Source organism: Oncorhynchus gorbuscha, unplaced genomic scaffold (genome assembly GCF_021184085.1).
Source record: "Oncorhynchus gorbuscha isolate QuinsamMale2020 ecotype Even-year unplaced genomic scaffold, OgorEven_v1.0 Un_scaffold_3232, whole genome shotgun sequence".
In the NCBI taxonomy this organism is placed as follows: Eukaryota; Metazoa; Chordata; class Actinopteri; order Salmoniformes; family Salmonidae; genus Oncorhynchus; species Oncorhynchus gorbuscha.
The window spans coordinates 1-16,384 of record NW_025747532.1 but is presented as its reverse complement, the minus strand read 5'-3'; the positions used below and the strand labels follow the sequence as shown (position 1 = coordinate 16,384).

At 50.1% G+C, this 16,384-nt stretch overlaps 1 pseudogene; it reads left to right on the top strand.

Annotated features, from left to right (window-relative positions):
• The first annotated feature begins 2,692 nt into the window (after nt 1–2,692).
• LOC124027440 lies at nt 2,693–13,570 on the top strand (annotated as a pseudogene).
• Nucleotides 13,571–16,384: the final 2,814 nt, after the last annotated feature.

The following is a 16,384-nucleotide window of genomic DNA, read 5'->3' as shown; positions in this document are numbered from 1 at the left end:
CAAGGACATCATCCTTGTTACATTATTTGATTCATTTCATTATTTGAGTCCCAAGTTAGTGTCAATTTCGAGTAAACTACAGCAGTCTGGTTTGTTGAAACACATTGTGGAGGTTTGGAAACGTTTAAAGACTTTGCACCTAAATGACATGAATTAATTATGCCAAGCAACAGACTCCCATCAACTATCTTTAAATTATAAACAAGTCATGTTTTAATTATTTTAAAAAATGTATGTAGCTAAGGTAGATTAGTTTATTAGTCACATGCACAGGGTCACAAATGTAATTGCAGGGTACAGTGAAATTCTTAAGTTCTGACATGTTACACTCAGGCCCATTTTTGGGAAATCTCCTGTCATCAAATCTCTGACATGTTATTACACTCAGGCCCATTTTGGGAATATCTCCTGTCTTCAAACCTCTGACATGTTGTTACACCCCGTTTCCTCCTCTGTCAGAGTAGCATCACTGGTGTTGACTAGGCCCGTTTCCTCCTCTGTCAGAGTAGCATCACTGGTGTTGACTAGGCCCGTTTCCTCCTCTGTCAGAGTAGCATCACTGGTGTTGACTAGGCCCGTTTCCTCCTCTGTCAGAGTAGCATCACTGGTGTTGACTAGGCCCGTTTCCTCCTCAGTCAGAGTAGCATCACTGGTGTTGACTAGGCCCGTTTCCTCCTCTGTCAGAGTAGCATCACTGGTGTTGACTAGGCCCGTTTCCTCCTCTGTCAGAGTAGCATCACTGGTGCTGACTAGGCCCGTTTCCTCCTCTGTCAGAGTAGCATCACTGGTGTTGACTAGGCCCGTTTCCTCCTCTGTCAGAGTAGCATCACTGGTGCTGACTAGGCCCGTTTCCTCCTCTGTCAGAGTAGCATCACTGGTGCTGACTAGGCCCGTTTCCTCCTCTTTCAGAGTAGCATCACTGGTGTTGACTAGGCCCGTTTCCTCCTCTGTCAGAGTAGCATCACTGGTGTTAACTAGGCCCGTTTCCTCCTCTGTCAGAGTAGCATCACTGGTGCTGACTAGGCCCGTTTCCTCCTCTGTCAGAGTAGCATCACTGGTGTTGACTAGGCCCGTTTCCTCCTCTGTCAGAGTAGCATCACTGGTGTTGACTAGGCCCGTTTCCTCCTCTGTCAGAGTAGCATCACTGGTGTTGACTAGGCCCGTTTCCTCCTCTGTCAGAGTAGCATCACTGGTGTTGACTAGGCCCGTTTCCTCCTCTGTCAGAGTAGCATCACTGGTGTTGACTAGGCCCGTTTCCTCCTCTGTCAGAGTAGCATCACTGGTGTTGACTAGGCCCGTTTCCTCCTCTGTCAGAGTAGCATCACTGGTGCTGACTAGGCCCGTTTCCTCCTCTGTCAGAGTAGCATCACTGGTGTTGACTAGGCCCGTTTCCTCCTCTGTCAGAGTAGCATCACTGGTGCTGACTAGGCCCGTTTCCTCCTCTGCCAGAGTAGCATCACTGGTGCTGACTAGGCCCGTTTCCTCCTCTTTCAGAGTAGCATCACTGGTGTTGACTAGGCCCGTTTCCTCCTCTGTCAGAGTAGCATCACTGGTGTTGACTAGGCCCGTTTCCTCCTCTGTCAGAGTAGCATCACTGGTGCTGACTAGGCCCGTTTCCTCCTCTGTCAGAGTAGCATCACTGGTGCTGACTAGGCCCGTTTCCTCCTCTGTCAGAGTAGCATCACTGGTGTTGACTAGGCCCGTTTCCTCCTCTGTCAGAGTAGCATCACTGGTGTTGACTAGGCCCGTTTCCTCCTCTGTCAGAGTAGCATCACTGGTGTTGACTAGGCCCGTTTCCTCCTCTGTCAGAGTAGCATCACTGGTGTTGACTAGGCCCGTTTCCTCCTCTGTCAGAGTAGCATCACTGGTGTTGACTAGGCCCGTTTCCTCCTCTGTCAGAGTAGCATCACTGGTGTTGACTAGGCCCGTTTCCTCCTCTTAGCTACTGAGGTCAACTGTTCTGAATGCCATACAGTAGGACTAACTCCTACCTGTCAGCTGGCCCCTCTTTACCTGAGACCTGTCAGCTGGCCCCTCTTTACCCGAGACCTTTCAGCTGGTCCCTCTTTACCCGAGACCTGTCAGCTGGCCCCTCTTTACCCGAGACCTGTCAGCTGGCCCCTCTTTACCCGAGACCTTTCAGCTGGTCCCTCTTTACCCGAGACCTGTCAGCTGGTCCCTCTTACCCGAGACCTGTCAGCTGGTCCCTCTTTACCCGAGACCTGTCAGCTGGTCCCTCTTTACCCGAGACCTTCAGCTGGCCCCTCTTTACCCGAGACCTTTCAGCTGGCCCCTCTTTACCCGAGACCTGTCAGCTGGTCCCTCTTTACCCGAGACCTTTCAGCTGGCCCTCTTACCCGAGACCTGTCAGCTGGCCCCTCTTTATCCGAGACCTTTCAGCTGGCCCCTCTTTACCCGAGACCTGTTAGCTCTGTTGAAGAGCTAAACTGATTTGTTTTGGATGCAGGGCTGCGGATTAGAGCCAGTTTCCTCCTCCTCCCTTTATTCCCTGGCCTCTGGATGTGTTCTGCAGCAGTGTGGTTCTAGAGCAGCAGAGTGACAGATTAGTGGACCTCAGTGTTAATACTATCCTGTTGCCATGTCATCAGTATAATCATAAGAATGTGAATAGCTGCTTATTAGAACGTGTTTCAGGGTTGTTTTGAATGACCTGCGTGAAAATGAAGTCTTAATTTAAACGTGTACCTACGTTACGTTGTTCATCTGCGTTGTTTAGACGATCTACTACCTGACGTTGCATCGTCATCCAAGGTGATTGAGCCTGTTTTCTCTCCTGTCACACAGGGCCCTGAACAGTAGTATGGACTACGAGAGACCCAATGTTGAGACCATTAAGTGTGTTGTGGTGGGGGACAATGCCGTAGGGAAGACACGGCTGATCTGTGCTCGGGCCTGCAACACCACTCTGAACCAGTACCAACTACTGGCCACACACGTCCCGACGGTCTGGGCTATAGACCAGTACAGAGTCTGTCAAGAGGTACCATACCTAACCCTGACCCCTAACCCCAACACACTTCCCTACGTTCTGGGCTATAGACCAGTACAGAGTGTGTCAAGAGGTACAAACCTAACCCTGACCCCTAACCCCAACACACGTCCCTACGGTCTGGGCTATAGACCAATACAGTCTGTCACTACCTGTCTCTCTACACTGCAGCTGAAACAGCCCTCCCTACCTGTCACCAAACAGCCCTCCCTACCTGTCACCAAACAGCCCTCCCTACCTGTCACCAAACAGCCCTCCCTACCTGTCATCAAACAGCCCTCCCTACCTGTCACCAAACAGCCCTCCCTACCTGTCATCAAACAGCCCTCCCTACCTGTCATCAAACAGCCCTCCCTACCTGTCACCAAACAGCCCTCCTACCTGTCATCATACAGCCCTCCTACCTGTCATCAAACAGCCCTCCCTACCTGTCATCTTACAGCTACTACTATCATCATGCAACCTCCCACCTGTGTCATACAGCCCTCACACCTGTCATCCTTACAGCCCCTCCCCTACCTGTCCCATCATACAGCCCTCCCTACCTGTCATCGCTACAGCCCTCCCCTACCTGTCATCATACAGCCCCTCCCTACCTGTCATCAAACAGCCCTCCCCTACTGTCATCATACAGCCCTCCCTACTGTCATCAAACAGCCCTCCCTACCTGTCATCAAACAGCCCTCCCTACCTGTCACCAAACAGCCCTCCCTACCTGTCACCAAACAGCCCTCCCTACCTGTCACCAAACAGCCCTCCCTACCTGTCACCAAACAGCCCTCCCTACCTGTCACCAAACAGCCCTCCCTACCTGTCACCAAACAGCCCTCCTACCTGTCACCAAACAGCCTCCCTACTCTGTCACCAAACAGCCCCTACTCTGTCACCAAACAGCCCTCCCTACCTGTCACCAAACAGCCCTCCCTACCTGTCACCAAACAGCCCTCCCTACCTGTCACCAAACAGCCCTCCCTACCTGTCACCAAACAGCCCTCCCTACCTGTCATCAAACAGCCCTCCCTACCTGTCACCAAACAGCCCTCCCTACCTGTCATCATACAGCCCTCCCTACCTGTCATCATACAGCCCTCCCTACCTGTCATCACTCACCCCCCAGCCTGTCATCACTCACCCCCCAGCCTGTCATCACTCACCCCCCAGCCTGTCATCACTCACCCCCCAGCCTGTCATCACTCACCCCCCAGCCTGTCATCACTCACCCCCAGCCTGTCATCACTCACCCCAGCCTGTCATCACTCACCCCCAGCCTGTCATCACTCACCCCCAGCCTGTCATCACTCACCCCCAGCCTGTCATCACTCACCCCCAGCCTGTCATCACTCACCCCCAGCCTGTCATCACTCACCCCCTAGCCTGTCATCACTCACCCCCTAGCCTGTCATCACTCACCCCTAGCCTGTCATCACTCACCCCCTAGCCTGTCATCACTCACCCCCAGCCTGTCATCACTCACCCCCAGCCTGTCATCACTCACCCCCAGCCTGTCATCACTCACCCCCAGCCTGTCATCACTCACCCCCAGCCTGTCATCACTCACCCCCCAGCCTGTCATCACTCACCCCCTGCCTGCCTCTTCACTCACCCCCCGCCTGTCTTCACTCACCCCCCGCCTGTCTTCACTCACCCCCCAGCCTGTCTTCACTCACCCCAGCCTGTCTTCACTCACCCTCCCAGCCTGTCTTCACTCACCCCCAGCCTGTCATCACTCACCCCCAGCCTGTCATCACTCACCCCCAGCCTGTCATCACTCACCCCCAGCCTGTCATCACTCACCCCCAGCCTGTCATCACTCACCCCAGCCTGTCATCACTCACCCCCAGCCTGTCTTCACTCACCCCCCAGCCTGTCTTCACTCACCCCCCAGCCTGTCTTCACTCACCCCCCCAGCCTGTCTTCACTCACCCCCAGCCTGTCTTCACTCACCCCCCAGCCTGTCTTCACTCACCCCCCAGCCTGTCTTCACTCACCCCCCAGCCTGTCTTCACTCACCCCCAGCCTGTCATCACTCACCCCCAGCCTGTCATCACTCACCCCCAGCCTGTCATCACTCACCCCCAGCCTGTCATCACTCACCCCCCAGCCTGTCTTAACTCACCCCCAGCCTGTCTTCACTCACCCCCAGCCTGTCTTCACTCACCCCCAGCCTGTCTTCACTCACCCCCAGCCTGTCTTCACTCACAGCCTGTCTTCTCACCCCCAGCCTGTCTTCACTCACCCCCAGCCTGTCATCACTCACCCCCAGCCTGTCATCACTCACCCCCAGCCTGTCATCACTCACCCCCAGCCTGTCATCACTCACCCCCAGCCTGTCATCACTCACCCCCAGCCTGTCATCACTCACCCCCAGCCTGTCATCACTCACCCCCAGCCTGTCATCACTCACCCCCAGCCTGTCATCACTCACCCCCAGCCTGTCATCACTCACCCCCAGCCTGTCATCACTCACCCCTAGCCTGCATCACTCACCCCTAGCCTGTCATCACTCACCCCCAGCCTGTCATCACTCACCCCCCAGCCTGTCATCACTCACCCCCAGCCTGTCATCACTCACCCCCAGCCTGTCATCACTCACCCCCAGCCTGTCATCACTCACCCCCAGCCTGTCATCACTCACCCCCCCAGCCTGTCACTCACTCACCCCCCAGCCTGTCTTCACTCACCCCCAGCCTGTCTTCACTCACCCCCCAGCCTGTCTTCACTCACCCCCAGCCTGTCATCACTCACCCCCCAGCCTGTCATCACTCACCCCCCAGCCTGTCTTCACTCACCCCAGCCTGTCTTCACTCACCCCAGCCTGTCTCACTCACCCCCCAGCCTGTCTTCACTCACCCCCCAGCCTGTCTTCACTCACCCCCAGCCTGTCCTCACTCACCCCCCGCCTGTCTTCACTCACCCCCCCCGCCTGTCTTCACTCACCCCCGCCTGTCTTCACTCACCCCCCGCCTGTCTTCACTCTCAGCCCCGCCTGTCTTCACTCTCAGCCCCCGCCTGTCTTCACTCTCAGCCCCCGCCTGTCTTCACTCTCAGCCCCCGCCTGTCATCACTCTCAGCCCCCGCCTGTCATCACTCACCCCCCAGCCTGTCATCACTCACCCCCACCTGCATTCTATGTACAGTATTTTAAATGAATCTTGTTTAAAAATCTGTATGTTTTCTAATATGTGTCTCTGTGTGACCCGCTGTAGGTGTTGGAGCGCTCCAGGGATGTGGTGGATGAGGTCAGTGTGTCTCTCAGGCTGTGGGACACCTTTGGCGATCATCATAAAGACAGACGCTTCGCATACGGAAGGTAAGACTGACACCTGAGGCTGGGAGGCTGGGAGGCTGGGAGGCTGGGAGGCTGGGAGGCTGGGAGGCTGGGAGGCTGGGAGGCTGGGAGGCTGGGAGGCTGGGAGGCTGGGAGGCTGGGAGGCTGGGAGGCTGGGAGGCTGGGAGGCTGGGAGGCTGGGAGGCTGGGATGCTGAGGCTGGGATGCTGAGGCTGGGATGCTGAGGCTGGGATGCTGAGGCTGGGATGCTGAGGCTGGGATGCTGGGGCTGGGATGCTGGGGCTGAGGCTGGGACTGAGGCGTATTTTTCTGGAATGGCTAAGGATGAGTAGGGATGGATTGGGTAAGGATGGGTAAGGATGGGATGGGTAACGATGGGTAAGGATGGGATGGGTAAGGATGGGATGGGTAACGATGGGTAAGGATGGGATGGGTAACGATGGGTAAGGATGGGATGGGTAACGATGGGTAAGGATGGGATGGGTAAGGATGGGATGGTTAACGATGGGTAAGGGTGGGATGGGTAAGGATGGGATGGATGGGTAGGTGTGGGTAAGAATGGATGGATGGTAGGGATGGATAAGGATTGATGGATGGTAGGGATGGATAAGGATGGGATGGATGGGTAGGTGTGGGTAAGGATGGGATGGATGGGTAGGTGTGGGTAAGGATGGGATGGATGGTTAGGTGTGGATAAGGATGGATGGATGGTAGGGATGGATAAGGATGGGATGGATGGGTAGGTGTGGGTAAGGATGGGATGGGTAAGGATGGACGGATGGGATGGGTAAGAATGGGATGGATGGGTAGGTGTGGGTAAGAATGGGATGGATAAGGATGGGATGGGTAGGTGTGGGTAAGGATGGATGGATGGTAGTGTCTGCTAGGTTAGGTAGTGTATGCTACTCTGCTTGGTTAGGTAGTGTATGCTACTCTGCTTGGTTAGGTAGTGTATGCTACTCTGCTTGGTTAGGTAGTATATACTACCTAATAGACGTGAGTCCTGATATATTTGGCATGGACTGATGGCTGCATGCATAGTGTAGTGATCCTGTCTAATGAGCCATGTTACAATTCCCACCGAGTGGGTTAAGCCTATTGGCCCAATGTCAGCGACCTGGTTTCCCGGTTCTGGCCCTCTGGACACTAAAATATTCAGCTGGTTTTAGACTTCCTGTAAATTAGTTTTCTCTCGATCTTAGTATCCGACTGTGTTATTCTTAAATGATGCCTCAGACTGTCTTAATGGAACTGGTGCCTCCGATGAGCTTTCATTGATTGGTGGATTGATCGTTGTCAAGCTGCCACCATCATCCTCTAACATCTGTTGATGTCGGCGAGACATGAGGTCTGTCTGTCTGTTTACCTTGAAGGCAGTTTAAACCCACACCCCTCTAATCATTCATTATAACCTCTGTTATAACAGGTGTTTGGTGTAGTACTGTAGCTGTTGTCTTGTCAGAGTGGTGTTGTGTTTGGTGTAGTACTGTAGCTGTTGTCTTGTCAGAGTGGTGTTCTGTTTGGTGTAGTACTGCAGCTGTTGCCTTGTCAGAGTGGTGTTCTGTTTGGTGTAGTACTGCAGCTGTTGCCTTGTCAGAGTGGTGTTGTGTTTGGTGTAGTACTGCAGCTGTTGTCTTGTCAGAGACTAGGTTAAATTTAGTTCCTCAGTTAGGTGGTTAACCGATAATTGTACTCCGACGTCCTTGTGTAGGTGGAGGGAGTCTGGAAGGGAATTTAGGAATATTTGGGTTGTCTGAGAATTTATAGCATGGCTTTTGATGATCCTTGGTTGGGGTCTGAGCAGATTATTTGTTGCATATGTAATAAAATGGTGGTCCGATCGTCCACGATTATGAGGAAAACATTAAGATCCACAACATTTATTCCACGGGACAAAACTAGATCCAGAGTTTGACTGTGGCAGTGAGTAAGTCTTGAGACATGTTGGACAAAACCCACTGAGTTGATGATGGCTCCGAAAGCCTTTTGGAGTGGGTCTGTGGACTTTTCCATGTGAATGTCAAAGTCACCAAAAACTAGAATATTATCTGCCCTGACAACAAGGTCCGATAGGAATTCAGGGAACTCAGTTAGTGACGCTGCCTACAGACAGAAACTAAAACGGGAGGCCCCCACGCTGAGGTCTGTCCAACGCTGGTCCGACCAAGCTGATTCCACACTCCAAGACTGCTTCCATCACGTGGACTGGGATATGTTTCGTATTGCGTCAGATAACAACATTGACGAATACGCTGATTCGGTGTGCGAGTTCATTAGAACGTGCGTTGAAGATGTCGTTCCCATAGCAATGATTAAAATATTCCCTAACCAGAAACCGTGGATTGATGGCAGCATCCGCGTGAAACTGAAAGCGCGAACCACTGCTTTTAATCAGGGCAAGGTGACTGGTAACATGACCGAATACAAACAGTGTAGCTATTCCCTCCGCAAGGCAATCAAACAAGCTAAGCGTCAGTACAGAGACAAAGTGGAATCTCAATTCAACGGCTCAGACACAAGAGGCATGTGGCAGGGTCTACAGTCAATCACGGACTACAAGAAGAAACCCAGCCCAGTCACGGACCAGGATGTCTTGCTCCCAGGCAGACTAAATAACTTTTTTGCCTGCTTTGAGACAATACAGTGCCACTGCCACGGCCTGCAATGAAAACATGCGGACTCTCCTTCACTGCAGTCGAGGTGAGTAAAACATTTAAACGTGTTAACCCTCGCAGGGCTGCAGGCCCAGACGGCATCCCCAGCCGCGCCCTCAGAGCATGCGCAGACCAGCTGGCCGGTGTGTTTACGGAAATATTCAATCAATCCCTATACCAGTCTGCTGTTCCCACATGCTTCAAGAGGGCCACCATTGTTCCTGTTCCCAAGAAAGCTAAGGTAACTGAGCTTAACGACTACTGCCCCGTAGCACTCACTTCCGTCATCATGAAGTGCTTTGAGAGACTAGTCAGGGACCATATCACCTCCACCCTACCTGACACCCTAGACCCACTCCAATTTGCTTACCGCCCAAATAGGTCCACAGACGATGCAATCTCAACCACACTGCACACTGCCCTAACCCATCTGGACAAGAGGAATACCTATGTGAGAATGCTGTTCATCGACTACAGCTCGGCATTCAACACCATAGTACCCTCCAAGCTCGTCATCAAGCTCGAGACCCTGGGTCTCGACCCCGCCCTGTGCAACTGGGTACTGGACTTCCTGACGGGCCTCCCCAGGTGGTGAGGGTAGGCAACAACATCTCCACCCCGCTGATCCTCAACACTGGGGCCCCACAAGGGTGCGTTCTGAGCCCTCTCCTGTACTCCCTGTTCACCCACGACTGCGTGGCCACGCACGCCTCCAACTCAATCATCAAGTTTGCGGACGACACAACAGTGGTAGGCTTGATTACCAACAACGACGAGACTGCCTACAGGGAGGAGGTGAGGGCCCTCGGAGTGTGGTGTCAGGAAAATAACCTCACACTCAACGTCAACAAAACTAAGGAGATGATTGTGGACTTCAGGAAACAGCAGAGGAACACCCCCTATCCACATCGATGGAACAGTAGTGGAGAGGGTAGTAAGTTTCAAGTTCCTCGGCATACACATCACAGACAAACTGAATTGGTCCACTCACACAGACAGCATCGTGAAGAAGGCGCAGCAGCGCCTCTTCAACCTCAGGAGGCTGAAGAAATTCGGCTTGTCACCAAAAGCACTCACAAACTTCTACAGATGCACAATCGAGAGCATCCTGGCGGGCTGTATCACCGCCTGGTACGGCAACTGCTCCGCCCACAGCCGTAAGGCTCTCCAGAGGGTAGTGAGGTCTGCACAACGCATCACCGGGGGCAAACTACCTGCCCTCCAGGACACCTACACCACCCGATGTTACAGGAAGGTCATAAAGATCATCAAGGACATCAACCACCGAGCCACTGCCTGTTCACCCCGCTATCATCCAGAAGGCGAGGTCAGTACAGGTGCATCAAAGCTGGGACCGAGAGACTGAAAAACAGCTTCTATCTCAAGGCCATCAGACTGTTAAACAGCCACCACTAACATTGAGTGGCTGCTGGCAACACACTGACACTGCCACTGACTCAACTCCAGCCACTTTAATAATGGGAATTGATGGGAAATGATGTAAAATATATCACTAGCCACTTTAAACAATGCTACCTAATATAATGTTTACATACCCTACATTATTCATCTCATATGCATATGTATATACTGTACTCTACATCATCTACTGCATCCTTATGTAATACATGTATCACTAGCCACTTGTAACTATGCCACTTTGTTTACTTATCTCACACTCATCTCATATGTATATACTGTACTCGATACCATCTACTGTAGAGCCTATGCTGCTCTGTACCATCACTCATTCATATATCTTTATGTACATATTCCTTATCCCCTTACACTGTGTATAAGACAGTAGTTTTGGAATTGTTAGTTAGATTACTTGTTGGTTATTACTGCATTGTCGGAACTAGAAGCACAAGCATTTCGCTACACTCGCATTAACATCTGCTAACCATGTGTATGTGACAAATAACATTTGATTTGATTTGCATACGGCCCAGGAGGCCTGTAAACAGTAGCTTCTGTGTGTCTTTCTGGCTCCTGTCTGTCTCTCTCCAGGTCAGACGTGGTTGTGCTGTGTTTCTCCATCGCCAACCCCAACTCCCTGCATCACGTCAAGACCATGTGGCACATGGAGATCAAGCACTTTTGTCCCAGGACGCCTGTCATCCTGGTGGGTTGTCAGCTGGACCTGCGTTACGCTGATCTGGAGGCCGTCAACAGGGCCAGGAGGCCACTAGCCAGGTATAGAATCAGCATTATGTCACCATGTAGCTGTCAACAGGGCCAGGAGGCCACTAGCCAGGTATAGAATCAGCATTATGTCACCATGTAGCTGTCAACAGGGCCAGGAGGCCACTAGCCAGGTATAGAATCAGCATTATGTCACCATGTAGCTGTCAACAGGGCCAGGAGGCCACTAGCCAGGTATAGAATCAGCATTATGTCACCATGTGGCTGTCAACAGGGCCAGGAAGCCACTAGCCAGGTATAGAATCAGAGTTACGTCATGTAGCTGGTTTTGGTTGACGAAATCTATACATTTTAGTGTTAGTTGGAACTCTGTGCAGTAACTACTGACATTTGATTAAATTCAGCAAACTGGTTTACATACATTTAATAAATAATGACTTTGTATTCTTCCCGTATTGAGAATAGCTCTTATTTCCTCCCCACCAGGCCGATAAAGCCCGGAGACATCCTTCCTCCAGAGAGTGGCCGGGAGGTGGCCAAGGAGCTGGGCATCTCCTACTATGAGACCAGTGTGTTCGACCAGTTTGGCATCAAGGACATCTTCGACAATGCCATTCGAGCCGCGCCATCTCCCCGTCGACACCTGCAGTTCTGGAAGTCCCACTCTCCGGAAGGTCCAGAAGCTCCTCCTCCAGGCGCCCCCTTCCTGCCGCCCAAAGCACCGCCCCGCTCATCAAGATTCCAGAGTGTGTCATCAACAACGGGGAGGGTCCTGGCCTCCTATTGGACAGTCCTCTTGTGCTGACGTCATGTTCATCCTCCAGGACCACATTCACATCTTCGCCCACAAGATCTACCTCTCTACCTCCTCCTCCAAGTTTTATGACCTGTTCCAGGTAGTGTCTCTTTGCCTGGTTCCTCTCTAGGTTCCTCTCTAGTTTCCTCTCTAGTTTCCTCTCTAGTTTCCTCTCTAGTTTCCTCTCTAGGTTCCTCTCTAGGTTCCTCTCTAGGTTCCTCTCTAGGTGTCCTTCCTTCTAGGTTTTTATTCCTAGCCGCTGTGCTTCTGCCTCAGTATTGCTTGCTCTCTGTGGTTTCCGGTTGGGTTTCTGTAGAGCACTGTGACATAAAAAACCCCGTTATAAATGTGATTGTTTCCAGATGGACTTCAGTGACGAGTCCCAGTGCCTGGTGGTGACGGAGCGGCATGCTCCGGGACTCTTCCTCAGGACCTTAGTCTGGACACAGAGGAGGACGGTGGCTGTGCTCCCCAACCTCTCCCTGCCTCCTCCGGGCCTCTAAGAGTGACGGCACCCTGAAGATGATAGGGCTTCTCTGGTAAGCACCGGCGCACTGCTGTCCTTGGCCTCCTGGAGCAAGGCCTTCTACAGCATCCACAAGAGAGTGACCAACCCTGTGGCGGGCTCCCGGCTCACATGACGGTGGTGAAGATGGACTCCTCCATCCAGCTGGGTCCATTCAGTGCCGCGTTGAGGTTCCTACACTGCTGGGAGCTGGATGAAGAGGAGCGGGATCAGATGAAGATCGCCCAGATCGCAGAGGTCCTGGAGGTGTTTGTGCCGGAGGATGATGGTGAGAGACATCAAGGAACCATGAAGGGCCATGAACCAGAAATCACCCAAAGGCCTTTCCGATACTGTGAATCCAACCGCATCAAGGAGTGTCTCAACAAGAACACCTTCACAGGTAGACCTATGCTGCATCAAAGAGATCAAAGTGCTTTCTGTTGCTTTTGACTTAGGAAGTTATCATGTGCATCTCCTACTATGAGATATTATTATTATTATTATCATTGTGTTTGGAGACTTTGGATGGGGGTGATGTGTTCTGCTTAGTCGTGTTTCTCTGGGGTACACATCACCTTTCAGGTTGTTGTTGTAATGTCTCAGACGCCACCTTCTGTGCTGTCGTTATAATGTCTCTGTCTCAGACGTCACCTTCAGGTTGTTGTTATGTGTCTCTATGTCTCAGGCGTCACCTTTTCAGGTTATTTGTTATGTCTCTGTCTCAAACGTCATGGTTGTTTGTTTATAATGTCTCTGTCAAGTCTTTGGTTGGTATTTTGTTATAATGTCTCTGTCTCAGGCGTCACCTTCAGGTTGTTGTTATAATGTCTCTCTGTCTCAGACGCCACCTTACAGGTTGTTATAATGTCTCGCATGTCTCTCGTGACGCCACTCTTCAGGTTAGCCGCTATAATGTCTCTGTTCCCAGGCGCCACTCTTCAGAAGTTGTTGTTATAATCTCTTCTCAGACGTGCACCTTCAGGTTGTTGTTATAATGTCTCTCTGTGCCATTCTTAGTTGTTTGTTCAATGTCTCTGTTATGGGCGTCACCTTTGGTTGTTGTTTTCTAATGTCTCTCTGTCTAGGCGTGCCTTCGAGTTGTTGTTATTAATGTCTCAGACGTCACCTTCAAGTTGTTTGTTCTGTGTCACCTCAGCGTCACCTTCAGGTTGTTGTTATAATGTCTGACGTACACCCAGTTGTTCTTATGTCTCTGTCTCAGGCGTCACCTTCAGGTTGTTGTTATAATGTCTCTATCTAGACGTGCCTTCAGGTTGTTGTTGCAATGTGCACTACCGTCTCAGGCGTCACCTTCAGGTTGTTGTTATGATATGTATATAAGAATCACCTTCAGGAAGATTGGTGTTATAGTGTGTCACAATATAGGCGTCACTAGGTTGTTGTTGTGTCTCAGGCGTACCTTCAGGTTGTTGTTATAATGTCTCATACCACCAAGTCACACCCAGTTCGTTTATCAATATATCTATATTACTCGAGCGTCGCCTTTGAGTTGTTGTTATAATGTCTCTGTCTCGAGCGTCACCTTCAGTTGTTGTTCTGTGTCTATGCTCAAGCAGTCACATGAGTTGTTGTATAATATACGTATAGGTAAATTCACTTTTCAGTTGTTTTATTTATAATGTCTCTCTGTCTCAGCGTCACCTTCAGGTTAGCTGTTATAATATACTCTCTGTCATAAAGACGTCTTATTAGGTTATTATTATAATGTCTCATTCTAAATCACATAGTTGTTCTGTAATGTCTGTCTCAGGCGTCTTTTCAGTTGATATGTGTCTCTCTATCATCAGGCAATCACCCTTCAGTTGTTATTATAATATGTCTCTGTCTGACGTGCACTGGTTATTTGACTATATTAATATCATCTTAGTCACATGGGGTTGTTATTATAATGTCTGTCTCAGACGTCACCTTCAGTTCTTTATTATAATGTCTCTGTCTCCAGGCGTCACCAGTTGTTGTTGTCTCCAGGCGTCTTGCTAGTTGTTGTTATAATGTCTCAGGCGTCACCTTCAGGTTGTTGTTCTGTGTCTCTCTGTCTCCAGGCGTCACCTTCCAGGTTGTTGTTATAATGTCTCTCTGTCGGGCGTGCTGAGTTGTTGTTATAATGTCTCTCTGGGCGATACCTTCTGGTTCTTATTATAATGTCTCTATTCAGGCATGCACTTGGTTTATTATATTATCTCCATCTCAGGCGTGCCTTCCAGTTGACATTACTGTGTCTGTCAGTCGCCTTTAGTTTGTTATATAATATCTGTCTCAGGCGTCACCTTTTGATTGTTGTTATAATGTCTCAGGCGTCACCTTCGAGTTGTTATAATGTCTCAGGCGTCACCTTCAGTTGTTTTATTTATAATATCTATACTCAGGCGTCACCTTCCAGGTTGTTGTTATAATGTCTGTCTGAGCTTGTCATGAGTTGTTGTTGCCTCATGTCAGGCGTGCCTTCAGTTGTTTATTATGTCTCTCAGGCGTGCTAGTTGTTCTTTATAATGTCTCTCTGTCTCAGGCATTACCTTAAGTTGTTGCATAATGTCTCAGGCGTCACCTTCAGGTTGTTGTTATAATGTCTCTGTCTCAGACGTCACCTTCAGTTGTGTTCTGTGTACTCTATATGACGTCACCTTCAGGTTGTTGTTAATATATCTGTCAATCACCTTCAGGTTGTTGTTATAATGTCTCTATCTCAGGCTAATTACCTTTAGGTTGTTGTTATAATGTCTATATCAAAGTGCCTTCAGGTTGTTGTTATAATGGTATTAGCTGAGTTGTTGTTGTATTACCATAGGCATTCACCTTCAGGTTGTTGTTATAATGTCTCAGGCGTCACCTTCAGGTTGTTGTTATAATGTCTCTTGTCAGAAGCGTCACCTTCAGGGGTTGTTGTTATAAATGTCACTGTCTGGGACTCACCTTCAGTTGTTGATGTGTCTACCTACATGGGCGTGCCCCTTCCCAGGTTATTTGTTGCCAATGTCTGTCTCAGGCGTGCGCTTCAGTTATTGTTTCCATAATGTCTCTGCTCCAGGCGTCACCTTCAGGTTGTTGTTATAATGTCATCTGTCTCGAAGCGTGCATTCAGTTGTTGTACCATAATGTCTCAGGCGTCACCTTCAGGTTGTTGTTAATGTCCATCTCTGTCTCCCGAGAAAAAAATTCACCTTGGTTTGTTGTTATAATGTCTCTCTGTCTCAGGCGTCACCTTCAGGTTGTTGTTATATTACCTTGACGTCACCTTCAGTTGTTTCTGTGTCTCTCTATATAGGCATTACCCAGTTGTTGTTATAATGTCTCTGTCTCAGACATCACCTTTAGGGTTGTTGTTATAATGTCTCTCTATTGACATTCACCTTCAGTTCTTCATTTCTAATGTCTCTCTAATATCAGGCGTCTTCAGTTGGTATTATGTGTCTCTATCCTCAGCTCACCTTCAGGTTGTTTGTTAACTCTATGACGTCACATGGGGTTATTTTGTTCCTCATGTGCTCTGTGCCTCAGGCGCTGCCTTCAGGTTGTTATAATGTCTGTCTCAGGCGTCACGCTGAGTTGTTGTGCCGTAATGTCTCAGTGCCTTCAGTTATTGTATAATGTCTCTATTGGGCGTCACACCCAGTTGTTATTGCATAATGTCAAATTACCTTCAGGTTGTTGACATAATGTCTGTCGACATCACATTGGGTTGTTATTGTAATGTCTCTGTAGGCGTCACGCATGGTTTATTTGTATAATGTCTCTGTACTACGGCGTCATTCAGTTGCAACAACATAATGTGTCTCTGTGCAAACTCACGCTGGAGTTGTTGTTATAATGTCTCTGTCTCCAGGCGTGCCCCTTCAGGTTGTTATAATGTCAGGCGTCACCTTCAGTTATTTGATATAATGTCTCTCTATGTAGGCGTGCCTTCAGGTTGTTGTTACCGTCTCTCTGTCAGGTGATCTTTTCAGAGTTGTTGTTATAATGTCTC